Source organism: Bactrocera dorsalis, chromosome 2, assembly GCF_023373825.1.
Source record: "Bactrocera dorsalis isolate Fly_Bdor chromosome 2, ASM2337382v1, whole genome shotgun sequence".
In the NCBI taxonomy this organism is placed as follows: domain Eukaryota; kingdom Metazoa; phylum Arthropoda; class Insecta; order Diptera; family Tephritidae; genus Bactrocera; species Bactrocera dorsalis.
Window position 1 is genome coordinate 12,874,754 of NC_064304.1, and position 14,465 is coordinate 12,889,218.

Below are 14,465 nucleotides of genomic sequence, written 5' to 3' on the forward strand. Positions count from 1 at the left end.
AATTTATTCAAGCCAACAAATACTTTTTACTCTGTAGATTTTTATTTGTTCATTAAAACGGATAATTAAAAAATAATATACTAAAATTTATTTTCTTTTCCCAACAAAGCTGACGGAGGTGTTAATTTTAAATACGGTTATTTAATTTATTTAAGAAAATCGCAATATTCAATTTCCATCGATTTCCAATACCTAAAATGAAAAAAATCATAATTTGAAAAGTTAATAAAAGTATAATTATTTTTGGAACTGAAGAGTGTAAGATTTATAAGTTTAATCTAAAAATTTGCTGGTGATCTTATGTCCGATCTATGGACCAAATCCTAACCAACTTTCAACCACTACTTACGTACTCCTTCAGGGACGCTTTCTGGTTTATTGCTTAAATAATTCATTGTGGTTTTGGACTTTGAATTCATCTATAAGCTACTTAAGGGGATCAGCCCTGTAGCCAAATGTAAGCTACGGCTTAATACAATATAAAGTAAATAGAGGAATATTTTCCCTTTTTCCGAATCGAGAACAATTTCCTGTATTTTCTTCATCTGACTAAATTGGATAAATTTAGAAATTATTGAAAGTTTTAAAAAAGTCTAATTACAGATAAAAGAAATACTAGAGTTCGTAAAGACAGTAATCTGCCGCTTTTTCTCGTTTTAAAATCCCATGTTCTGCCATTTGATACTTTTTCACAAATTTAAGTTCGTTCTGCTTAACTACCAGAAAGGTCACAATTAGAGCATATATAATTTCTAAACAACACGGCTTAAATCATTAGAAAAATTCAAGTAAATTCTGAGGTATTTAGTGTAAGATCTTGAACTAAACATTAAGAATAAATCCAAGTAATTATTCTTAAACTAGCTTTAACTCACAAAACTAAAATCTAGCAAAGCTTAACTTTATTTTAAATTGATTTAGTTACAATATAATATCAAATAATTATATGTAGGTAAAGCATGCATTTACTTAATCAGCATAATAACGCTAAACTCAGTATAAACACAATAATTTTTATGAAAAGAATCAGCAACTATCACTCATTCATAATGGCTTCTAAGATGCCGCCTCAGCTTTCTGAATGATTCAACTGCACCGCAGCAACACAAAAAACAAGAACAAGTATATTTACTTTCACAGATTATGAGCATCGTCTTCGTCATACAAACGAAGACTGTAAATGCTGAGAATATTTTCGCATGTCTTCCTGCTACAGCTTATATTTATAGAGTTTGTCATTCATATTGTCAGCTTTAGTGTGGGGTATTTTATCAACTCTGCGAGCGTAGACGAATTTATTGATTAGTTGATGCGGAGATGGAAAGCAATAAAAATGAGCGAAGCTGGAAACAAAAAATGAAACGGGATTGGTGATTAATAGTGAGGCGACATGTACTGTGAGAGGGTTTTGAGATTATATTTTACACACTTCACACATGTAGAAACATACGTAGTATATATGGGCCATTCCATCAATTGGCGACATGGTTTTGTACCCGTGGTTCTCCGATTTTGACGAAACTTTAGAATATCATAATATAGACTAAAATAAGAATATCTGTAAACTTTTTAGTGGCCAAACTGGCTTCATTGTTTTTTGGCGCGCACTTCAAATTGAGATCAAACAAAAAAATGAATTTTTCTTTTATTTTTTAACGACCTCAAAATTGAGTGAAAAAAATTTTGAAGTTATCCATTTTTATGTAAAAAAATCTCAGCTTTCTGATAAAAATATTTTCAAAATCCAAAAAAAATTTCAAAATCCAAAAAAAACCATGTTTTTTCCAAAAATCCCGCTTTTTGTGCTCTTCCCCCACTTTTTTTTCAAAATTGACTTTTCCATTCGATTCCTCGTTAAATTTTACATAAGAATCAGTGTTCAAAAATATGGGACTCTGATCCCATCAACAGCAAAAAAATGCAAAGTTGTCGCTATATGGCACATATTTTTATGAATGAAGACTGTGATTTCTTCTTAATTCAAGTCTAAGAATACAATTTACACATTTACCTCTTTCACACAACCTTCTAAGCGAACACACTGCGCCGTATAGCGACAACTTTACATTTTTTTTGCTGTTGGTGGGATCAGAGTCCCATATTTTTGAACACTGATTCTTATGTAAAATTTAACGAGGAATCGAATGGAAAAGTCAATTTTGAAAAAAAGTTGGTGGAAAAGCACAAAAAACCGGATTTTTTGGAAAATAATGTTTTTTTTTGGATTTTGAGCGTCAACTTTGAATTTTTTTTGCTGTTCATGGGATCAGAGTCCCATATTTTTGAACACTGATTCTCATGTAAAATTTAACGAGGAATCGAAAAATAATGTCAATTTTGAAAAAAAGTGGGGGAAGAGCGCAAAAAGCGGGATTTTTAGAAAAAAACATAGTTTTTTTGGATTTTGAAATTTTTTTTGGATTTTGAAAATATTTTTATCAAAAAGCTGAGATTTTTTTACATAAAAATGGATAACTTCAAGATTTTTTTCACTCAATTTTGAGGTCGTTAAAAAATAAAAGAAAAAGTCATTTTTTTGTTTGATCTCAATTTGAAGTGCGCGCCAAAAAACAATGAAGCAAGTTTGGCCACTAAAAAGTTTACAGATATTCTTATTTTAGTCTATATTATGATATTCTAAAGTTTCGTCAAAATCGGAGAACCACGGGTACAAAACCATGTCGCCAATTGATGGAATGGCCCATATACAATACGAATATGTGTACATATATGTATATACAAACACAGGGTAATCAGTATATTGGCGCCTCTAATAATAAACATCAAATTTAATGCTTCTCATTGTGCTTTGGAAGTCTTTAATATTGTGCCCTACATCATTTTCTTTTCTTCTCAGATGCATTTACCTCAAAAGAATAAAATATACACTCATTCCTACTTACGTTCTCATAAAACCTTTAATAAAGTTAATTATACGAAGTCGCCGTTTGTTAGACACCTTAAAAAAATTAGTGGTTGCATTGACATAAAGGTTGAAAAATTTCCACATGTTGGTACACATACATATATACATTTTTATGATTTCCCTGGGCATTGACCTCAACTTGGTTATCATCTTACTAGTAATTCAGATTTTATTTGTTTTTAATGACGTTTCAAACAAGTTTTTGAAAAGCATGAAAATTGGCATGGTTTATTGTCCAAAGCAATGCTACAATATCCTAAGAAATTGTCTAGATGGGACTACTATAGCATACAGTTGAAACGTAAACTGAACGACAAAAATTAATCCATCTGGGCTTAAAATAATATGAATTACCAATTCAGTAATTGTCGTTCATTTTCAGAAACAGTAACTGGGGTAGACAAAATTCACAATTTAAAACCCATATTCTATCCATTTCACCCTCTTATTTAATTATCTAACTTAATTTTATTAAGGTCAATTAAAATAGTCGCTTTTATGTGGAACAAAAATATCCACTGATTTATACCTTTCTTTCTGCTAATATCAAAGTATCTCACACAACACAATACCACGCAAACCAGAACTAAAAGACATACATTTTTTTCCGATTTACAAAACATTTAATATTTGTTGTTGTCTCGACTGTTTGCTTTTGACCCTAATCAGTGAACTTGCCGCGAAAAGGCATAAATCTTTCACACCATATGGATCAACACTAATAGAGTCATCGAATTCAGTAGCTTCCTGGAAACTTAGCGTCATCCAACCCTACTCAAATATATCAAAACCTAAAATACAAAAAATTTAACAATAAATCCCACAATACTAAATATTTAATTAGAGGCTAAGCCAACGAGGCAACATTTGACATTTATTTTGGTGAAGGAACAAACTCAAAAGAAAACGAAATAAAGAACCAACAGAAAACGTAAAAAGGAAATAGTTATCGTCTTAATTTCGTTACAAATACATAGGATGGATAGTTATGAGTTTCAACAGAAATGTTACCCTCAGTATCTAATCGAAAGTACTCTCAAACATAGAGTATGACTCACAAATTCTTTTGAAATGCCCACGGTAAAGAACAGCTGTACAGCAAGAACTACATCTGTAAAGCTCTTCTCAAAATACCGTCCCATTAATTTGCATTGATTTCCCACTAACAGTCAACAATCAGAACGTGTCCTGAAGCTCAACTGCAAACGAAAATATTACATAAGCATGCAAAATTTTCAACATAAACAAAATGCCAAGCACTCTCTTTCCAAGGTTTCCAAGGTTTTGTATGCTGCTTACATCTCGTAGCAAGTTCCATCAGCAGGAACCACATGAGCAGCCTCGGAGTGCCGCTCAGCTGTGGTAACTGCTTGAAATTTCTGAAATGCTTGCGGCTCAAAACAGCAACCAACCCAGCACCAAATAGCATCACATTCCACATAATTATACAAGGCAAAGGGAGCAAAGCTAGTATATGAAGAGACAGACACCACAGCGCTGCCAGTGTCACATATACCATGTTGCACATACAGCTTCTGGAGAAAATCAAGTTATTTTAGTGTCTGGGCAAATAGGTGATTTCAAGAATATAGTAACAACAACTACAACAAAAGCAGCTGCGAACCACAAGCGTCGTTCCTTAACTAGGACCAATGCACTTAAACGATAATTAATTAGAGAAATTGGGTACAGCGCGAGCATGGAGAAGACAAAACGACAGCATAGCGAAAGGTATTTTCAATGTTCTCTTGAAAGGCAACAACGATATTGCAATGAATTCAAGCGAGCATCAGTGCACTTAAGCTGAAGGCGACTTGTGCCACATAGCTATTAGAACTGTGTAGAGCGTGGCAAATTTACTATTCCATTCACCAAATTGGTAACCTAAGTGACCACCTTCTATCATTAATTGATTGTCGTAAAGCAAAAACGTTCCACCTTTCACCAAAGCGCTGTAGAAAGGAAGCTGAGCTGGGAAAAATTTACATTCTAATTTTTTTACTTTTATGTCCAGTAGTAGTATAATAATAATAGTACAAGAGCAGACGAAAAAGCTTTTAGATTTTAATTTCATTTATTATTAAATCGGTTGACACACTTTCTGATTGATTGATTAATTTTGAAATTTGAAGTTATGAGACAGCCAGCTTAAAAGAGTAGTTTTCATTTAGAATAATTTTTCAAAGGTTTACTGCAATAGATTTAAGGCCACGGTATAGAATGCTTACTCTATTTAACCAAATCTTCTTGCATTTATGTATTCAATATGAAATTTGCGCCTGCTTACAGTAAGATTTCGAATTTGTTATTATATAATCCGAGTTGATTAACGGCATTCAATGGAGTTTTGAAAACGAAACATTTAACCTGCATTTAAGTGTTTAAATATGTATAAGCTTGAAGATCACATTAATTCACAGAATTTAGCCAACACATGTGTGTGTATGTGTGGAGCTCTAACGCCAACAACATGCAGCATGCAAAGCAACACCCAGTTGGCTGCGTAGGTTGCGCTCGCTGGCTTTTCTGTTGCCAAATGCAATTCTCATGTTGATCACCGACATAAATAAGTTCTTGCGGAGGGGGAAATATGGGGTGAATTGGTGCATTCGTTTTGCATTTCGCACCGATATGCACTTGACAGCAGCAGCAACCAGTTCGTTCATTGTTGTGTCGGTGAATGTGGTTATGTAGTCGGTGCTGGAGAAGACGGAGGTGGCGGTTAGTTCTACATAATACCTGGTATCAGGTTGCGTTTTTTTGCTGATAGACACGCAATTACATTTGATAAACTATAAAAGTACAAACAAAGCACTCACATGAAAACAAGAATGGCTTGGACCACATGCTCACAAAGTTGTATGTATACATGTGTGGCCATTTCGCTGAAGACAGCCCAGATGAATTAAATTTTATGTGTATGTAAAAAACTTATGCCTACAATAGTTTTTCACTTACCAAACTATTAGGCGGAAGTTTATAGCTCGTACTTCCTGACAAACACTCTTTGGTTACATGACAGCCAAACTTATCTACAGCTTCGAACTTAAGGATTTTAACTAGGTATATATGTATATATTTAATCACGTCAAAAATGGCGTAAAAAAAATAATTTATCAATCTTCGTTAAAGTATCAAATTTTGAAAGTAGCCTTAAATAAATAAACCCTTAATTTGATCGTAGTTTGAATGAGTTGATTAGGGTCAAATATACATCTCTTTCTTCAAAGCTTTGTTGCTATTTTAAATTTAATTTCATAGTGTCATTCTCACAGAAGTCCTCTTCGTTCTCTTGAGACAAATATTTCACCAGTGAAATCATTCGCCAGATCCAAACTAAAGGCATATGTTAAGAACACCCCTACCAACTTCCATTGTTCCTTTCCAATAAGCCAAAATTGCCCACTTTTGAGCGATTTCTTAAGAATTTGGGCGTAGAGGAGTATCTTAGAAAAGATGATTTCCTTTTAATACCAGAACAACTTTTGTAGGCAATTAATCGCTAATAACTATAAACCCGTTGCGAACTTGGCGCAATAATTTTTAACATAAATATGCCTTGGAGAGTTGCTTATGAGTCACCTTATGGTATAAACATATCTCTATGAATATGTATATGAATGCAACTGGAAAAATCTTGGTTCCTTGGGACAAATAATAGAACCAAATAATGGGTGAGTCCTCTTACTATCCTGCGCTCTTGCGATCTCCCTTTTCAATCAAATAACCGTCGTTTACGTTTCAACTAACGCCTAAACAGAATACAACCACCCACTTAACGGTCGCCTGACTGCAGTCAACGAAACACGCATCCATACATATCAGCACTTTGCGCTTAGTGCCACACAACAACTTTAATTAAATTTTCTTTACGAAGGCGAGCGAACGGGAAGTGGCATTTGCACCGCCTGCAACTCAAAGGCGCAGAAGATAGATTGCACACACATATACAACAGGGATTTCATACTCGTAAAAGAGTTACTTATGCGGTTGGGAGACTTTCCGCTCACCACCTTGGTTGTTGCTGGTTGTGGCAGCCGCTCGGCATGCAGCGCGTTACAAATGCCACGCTAATGACGTTAATAACATTTCTATGTAAAAGTGAGCGTTGACTATGCTGAGGCGGAGTTACACTGTTTGTCTGTCGACTGTATGTGGTAACATTCAGTCAAGTCGACGTAAATGTGGCATGTACCAGTTGAAGTGGCACATGTGGCAAGTGCGACTTTGCATTCATAGCTTGTACATACATATGTGCTGCTCTATGTGATTGTGCCACATTAGAGTTCTGATCTTCAATTTGCATTTTAAATAGCTATAAATGCTGTGCGGCAAGTATGCTGACAATGCGGCTGCTAACTAAGCAAGGTGCCAAGAAAACAATCTCCGGCAGTGGTTACCAAGCGCATACCGACAGGCAAGCAGGTATAATTCGTTGCACATTTTGTTACACACATATCTATATTGCTTTCTGTATCAATGTGTATGTGTGTGGAGGAGAAGAGGAAGTTTTTAAAAAAGCTGATTAAGAAAGCATCCAACAGCCATTGGCCATTCCATGTTGATGGCTCGAGCAGCAGGTGTCATGTAGAATATAAATCAAGTGCTGAGCAGCAGCGAGTACAGCAAAATTTTAACACACAAAGGCATTCAGCTTACCATGCAGATATGAACTCAAAGGAGGTGTTAGAGAACGTGCGCAAGCGACAATGTTGTTGTGGGTAACACTTGCCAGCTGCCGAGCTGAGTGTTGAAACGCATGTAAAAATTGTTGCAAGCGAAAAATGTTCTTTGCTTATTTTTGGCTTAATCTTTTTTCAAGTTTGTCGACTTAAATGCTTTTCAAGTCCTTTTGTCTACTGATTTGTTTAAGAAATTCATCAGGCTTTATGATTTACACTAGGCGAAAAATTCAAGTTTTAAAATATTTTATAGTAGCTTTCGGATTTTCCTAATCACTTTCCAACACCAACTGAAAAACTTTGATTTCGAAGATTTCTATATGCTTATATTACCGTAGATTTATTAAATTGAACAAAGACATACATCCAAACATATCTCCACATAAGTTTATTACAATTCTCACTACCATCGCAAATCCATTCTGACTCCCCGAATGCAATATTCACTGGCAGTACTAAAACCACGCGCGCCATAATAGTAATGAATACGATTTTACAACTTTAATTATATAGTTTGATTTCCATCCATTGCCGTGGCAACGAAATTGACAGTGAATTATGTGCAGCCGGCAGATAGAAGCAGCTGCAGCCATGGCTATTGGCAACTCGATTTCTTACACATTTTGATGTGTTTATTACGAGCGGGCGTGGTTGTCGCTTAGATATACTCCTCCTGTTGCTTTTGGTGTTAAATAAAACAAAAATAACCAAGTCGCTCAGCTGTCGGCTTGCAGGTGCGACTTGTAGCTTATCTACAAGTTTTGGTATTTTCAGTTATTATTTGCTAATTTAACCAGGTCTAGGTGTTGCATTTTTACTGATTTTAGCGCTCTTTATAATCACTTTTCGATATGTTAGTATTTAATGCTATTCTGAAAAAAATTCGATCAAGTTACCATATTAAACTCTCAGTAAAATGTCCAGTTAAACTCAGTGATTCTTAAACACCTCATTGTGGCAGTTTTGTAGAACACAATTGATTATGTTCGAGTTTGCCGTTGAACACATGGTCACCCTCAAGCCAAATGTCGGATAATTAAATAACCATTTATAAACCATAAAAGCGATCATCAAGCAAAAATGCATATTAAAATCACTTACAATACTTGGGTAGCTGAAGTGCCACTCTTCCATGCGCAACTGTGAATGATGAATGAGCCAATTATTGTGTTCATAAATTCCGCAATCCTTTTAATGGCAGTGTTATTAAAAACACATATACGAAAACGTTGTCGCATCTGTGGCATTGGCAGTGAATGTGCCCAAAGAGTTTGCGTCAGTTCTACAGTTCTACTGTCTTTTACTTTGTGTGTAATTTTTTAGTGGCATGCCACTTTTATTGTAGTGTTCACCTTCTACTCATGACAAGCCCAAACGCTGTCTATCATCTTTTCTGCAAGTAAAATTCCACAAAACTCTTTCCATGCAATAAAGTAATTAAGCTGTTGAGAAAAGATTAGTGCTTAGAATACTTTTTCACTGTGGCGCAATTTTTTTTGGCTTCCGTCACTTGGTTGCCTTGGCTAGTTATATGACCATTAGCTGCCCGGTAAGGATTACTTAAATAAAAAACTTTTCCGGGCTTGTGAATAAAGAATTTTAATGTTTATCAAATGGTATCTCATTCTGGAAGAGTTATCATGCTATGCAATAATAGTACATACATGACCAGAGTGTTTGAGGGATCCTACTCTAAAGCTCTCGGAGATTTTAGATTTTCAGAAAATAGATTGTACATAAAGCCGTTTGGATATACCCGTAGAGATCTGATGATGTAGCCAGAATGTAAAGGAGTATCACACCTTGTGTTAAGGCTTTCACAAATTAATTAGAACTCTACCTAACCTAAAAATTTTTAAGGATTCAATATCGTTAGAAAACATGCTATGAAGCTAATGTTCTGTAACATAACAAGTGATTATCCTCAGAATGAGCATTACCTAAGAAACAAAAGAGCTCTTTTCTCAATCTAGTTACAACTACCTCAACGGCCATCCATTGTCATTATTTTAGAACCTTCAAGCAAGTACTCTGTAAGTGTGTGTATCTTGGTCTGCAGCAATTTTCAGTCAAATGAATTGCAATAATAATTTATAATTCTGTCCTGTCGCTGTCGCTCTATTTGCCGCTACAAGCTGCGCAAGTCTCCAAAGCCTTTGATGACTTCATTCTAAAGCGAATGCGGTAGCGTCGGCAGCGACTATTATGAATTGCTCTTAAACTCCTTCAGGTGCAGAGAGGGCAAGTCTAGCATACCGCTCGCTAACATAAAATTATATACAATTGCAACAAAGTAGATAAAACATTAACTTAGTTTACAGTTGCAAAATTGGGCTGCAGCCACTTTGTCTTGGAATTGCACCGTTGAATAGCTCAACTTTGCTTTTGTTTCTAGCCACATTCTTGGCTCATTTCTTTTATACTTCTAGCGTTTGCAAGTCTTTTTTGTTACTTTGTTTGGCGTTCTACCGTTATATAACAATTGCTTTCACCCATTCATTCTAGTTCAGTGCAATAATAAATATGAGTAAAACAGCTATTTTCCGCTAACTTTTTACAGCTAAAGCATTTTTCATTTAACGTCTGCCCTAACACTGATCGGCACACAGTTTCAGCATGACTTTATTAGAAGCATTTTACTTCCGTATGATGTTGAGAAGTTGAACTCATTTTTATCTGCGGTTTTTGTGTTGCTTTTTTCCTTGTTCGCCTTTCAAATCGCAGAAGAGCTGCTGCTCACTTAGATATTGCTATACGAAGTGCAATAACGGCAAAGAATTTAACTATGCAATGATTTGGTATGTACAGTTTTGCTTTGCTAATTAGTATTTTTTTATTGTTTTAGTTTACCAGTTCAACACTCTCATATACATTCTTAATATATTGCGACCCGCTGAGACACATTACTGACTTGATGATACAAAATGGTGTTAGTTAGTGTACGAACATTCCTGCAGACCTCTCTATGAGGCCATGATTGGCTTTAAATTAATTCCACAATCGCGTTCTGTAAAATGTTTAATGACAACAATAAGTGCATAGTAGTACATACAATTTACTTTCGATAATACAAAACTCGAAAACCGCCTTGTGTTTTATTTGGCAAAATATTTATGCAACATTAAACAAGTTGATGCACCCCGCTTATAACCAATGAATCATTTTCCCGTGTCCCCAAGGCCCAGTACCCAGTTTTCGTAAGTTATATGTGCTAAATGGTTAACTCGTACTCAAGCAAACAAAATGACTTTTTGTATAAATATATTTCTTACTTGACACTAATTAATGCATATTTTTACGACAAAAATAACAAAACCAAATGGCGATAATAAACAAACAGCTCATTAGTGCAACATAAACAGCTGAGTGCAGCAGTGAAGTGCGGTCAGTGTAAAGTGATTTCAATTTGGAAAATATGCATGTTTGAGCAGTCACCTGTCGAATGTCAGCGCAGCAGTAGCGGCAGTTGTCCGACTGAACATTTGTGTCACTTATCTCATACGACAAAATTGTTTCACTTTTGGAAATATTTGTGTGTGCTGATAATATAGTTGTCCAATCTGAAGAACTTTTTCAGATGTTTTAGCAATGTCTTAGAAAGCAATCTAGGCCAAGTATACTTCGTCAAATGCAAAAGTTTTTAATACAAGGAATTAATTCCGATCCTTCAGTCCGTAGGGAAAACATATGCTACAGTGATCCGATATCAACGAGTCTGGCAAATGGCAGGTTTTTGGAGATAAAAGTACGCGTGCAAAATTTTAAATCGATATCTCAAAACAGGAGGAACTGGACAGACGGAAATAGATAAATTCACGCTGTTCACGACTCTGATCATTTGTGTATGTTTATACTTTTTAAAGTCTCCACCTTTTCCTGCTTTGGGTTACAAATTTTCTCGGGAACTTGATACATCCTGTTCAGGGTATAACAAAAGTAAAACCCGTAGACAAATGCGGAAGCTTGCTAGAAATTTTGTTCTTTCGGCAAAAAATAAAACCCTTACCCCACATGACTCTATCTGCCACAAGAGCTTAGAACATATCGGCAGAAGAGCATGCTGCAAGCAACGCTTCTGGTATGCAGTACAACAACATGCAACGCCACAAGACATAACAAACGAATAGTTGCTAATTGCACTTACTGACTTGAGAAATGTGCAGCTGTTGTGTTTCAGGCGTGGTTTGGTATTTTTGCAGATACAAGTTTTTGGAATGAAAACGGCGAACATTTTTTACGATGAAAAATACTTGGAAAAAGAAATAGACAAGAAAGAAGTTCAGAAAGGAGAACTGATAAAAAATGTAATATAAAAAACCGGGACACTCCGACAATATCTTGAAATGAAGTCAGAAAATTTCGTATGCAATATGAACTTGATGTCTTGACTACGACTCTATTAAATATAAAGTGTCATATATGTACATATCAGAGTCCTGCACGAGTAATTAAAAAAGTAACATGTTAGCAAGCGGCGATGCCGATGCGGCGAGTACATGCTACGTAACGGTACTTTGGCATCGTGGGCATCGGCATCGAGGGTATCGGCATCACGGGCATCGCCGATTACTAACATGTTACCAGTGGTCGGAATTTCTTAGAACAATTGTGGAAACTAACTTCACACGTACGCTTACGCTCTATCGCAGAGCCGCTCAAAATTTTTCATGCCTATACTCGGAGTATAGGCAAGCAAATGCAGTCGAAGCATGTACGCTATGACGCTAATTCTGCCAGCGTCAAAAATACACTCGAAATACAGGAATTCAGTTTCGAATAAGCATATAGAGGACTTAATGAGAATCAAAACTTACGATCTTGAAGTCGATATGGAAAAAATCATGGAAAGTTAAAAAAATTAACTTAAAATTATTGTTGTTCTTAATTGCTTTTTTAATCAAAAACCATAATTTTTTATTTTTTTCTAAATTTTTAATAACAAAATAACCAAATAGCACGATTTCACTCAGTGTACTAAGCAAGCGCGCGCACACAATCATACGCTAGCAGATATCAAATGTGTGATTGTATGCGTTGGTAAATAAATTAACGAATTAACATCATATAAGACTATAGCGTTTCATTTGCCATTGACGATACCAGATAGTAATCGTACGATGCCACGATGCCGCGATGCCGATGCGCAATGTTACCTTCGCATCGTGGTAATCGTCAGAAGTGTTACTTAGTAACGTAATCGTACGATGCCTACCTTAATCGTGCAGGCCTCTGGTACATATATACCATTAAATAATAACAACTAAAATATTAACAAACACTTATTAATCACAAACTAACTCAGCAAAATATAAAAATACTGCAAAGACGATTTACTTGCCGAAGATCAAAGTGCAACTTGGCGCATTGCAGACGACGCGAACTCTTCTGACAATAGTCATTGAAGAGTTGCGATCTCTACATATTAGAAAAAGTCAGTCTGTAAGTAAACAGTTTCCTTCATCATAATTTTATATGAGCTTCTCCTCGGCTGTGCATGTTTTTGAATAGCAATATAAATATCAGGCAGAAATGGCTTCAAGTAATTAGGTACAGAAAAAAGAGGGGCAGATCTCCAGCCCAGCTTTTGAATCTATACTAAAAACATCTGATATCCGATGCTCACATTTAATTGATTAAAACTCTATCACCGAAATAATTAAAATTAAAATTTAATGTAGCAAAAGTGAGCGATAAATTTTCTCACGCATATTAAACGCAACATCATGTCCGTCGATCAACTGCACTAACTGAGTTATTTATTGGAAAAATTAAATTCAACCAAGCTTAAAACAGAGTTTAAATTACCGAAACAATAACAAAGTGCTCCAAAATCACTTTCAAAATTCATGCGGCTTAAACGCTTTTGAACGTTTTTATGTACACTAAATTTTTATTGGCTCATGAGTTGCCTGCGGCCGGCACCGCACTTTGCTCTGTTTTGATCCAACAGAAATCAGCGAAACACTCTCACCGCCACAAGGCAAATACGAAGCATTTACGAGAGAAACGAGGAAAATATCGCACATTGAATTGTTATTTATTTGACTTCCTTTGTGTGCCAAATAAAGAGCGCTGCCAACAAGCGCATTAACAAAGCGCACACACATACACGTGCGCAAGGGGTAGCATTCAGAGGCACAAAAGTCAATATCTAATTGCAGGCAACAAATATCCATATAGCAAGGTGGTTGCTGGCTTTGTTTGTCGTTTCACCGAAACTTTGTGTCAAAGCATTTGTTGAGCAACAGGTTGCCATGAATAACTTCACTTGCAACAATCCACGCAACGCTGCTGTGGCAGCAGACTAATGCATATTCTGATTGTAGTTGTTGTATGCCACATAACGTTGCACGATGAATAGCACAAATTACGCCATCGACTCATTGGGTGATTGTTTGGTAATTGAAACGCATAAATGGAAGTTGCAACTTGCACCGCGGTGGATAATAATTTGCCTGATGTGTTGCGTTTACTTTTGCCATTGCCTCATTTGTTCCTCAGATTTATCACAAACTTGTGAAGATGGCCAAAACAGATTTAAACAAAAACTGGACATAAAGGAAGACAGCGTCGAGATGTTGCTTCGCGCCGTCCTTCAAACAACATTAACAATTGTCAAATATCAGAAAATACTAATTGCGTTAATCTGTCTGTAGTAGTTGACAAGGTGGGTATGAAAACTGATACATCTGTCACCAGCAGTAGAGCTCCTTCGATTGTCTATTATTATTTAAGAGAGTGTACTTAAAATTTATGATATCTCGATAGGAAGTTTATATCTGTCGGAACTCAATCGGGTCCTGTGATATAGTGAAGCGAACAAAATGTAGTAAACATAAACTGAGATATCCAGCAGC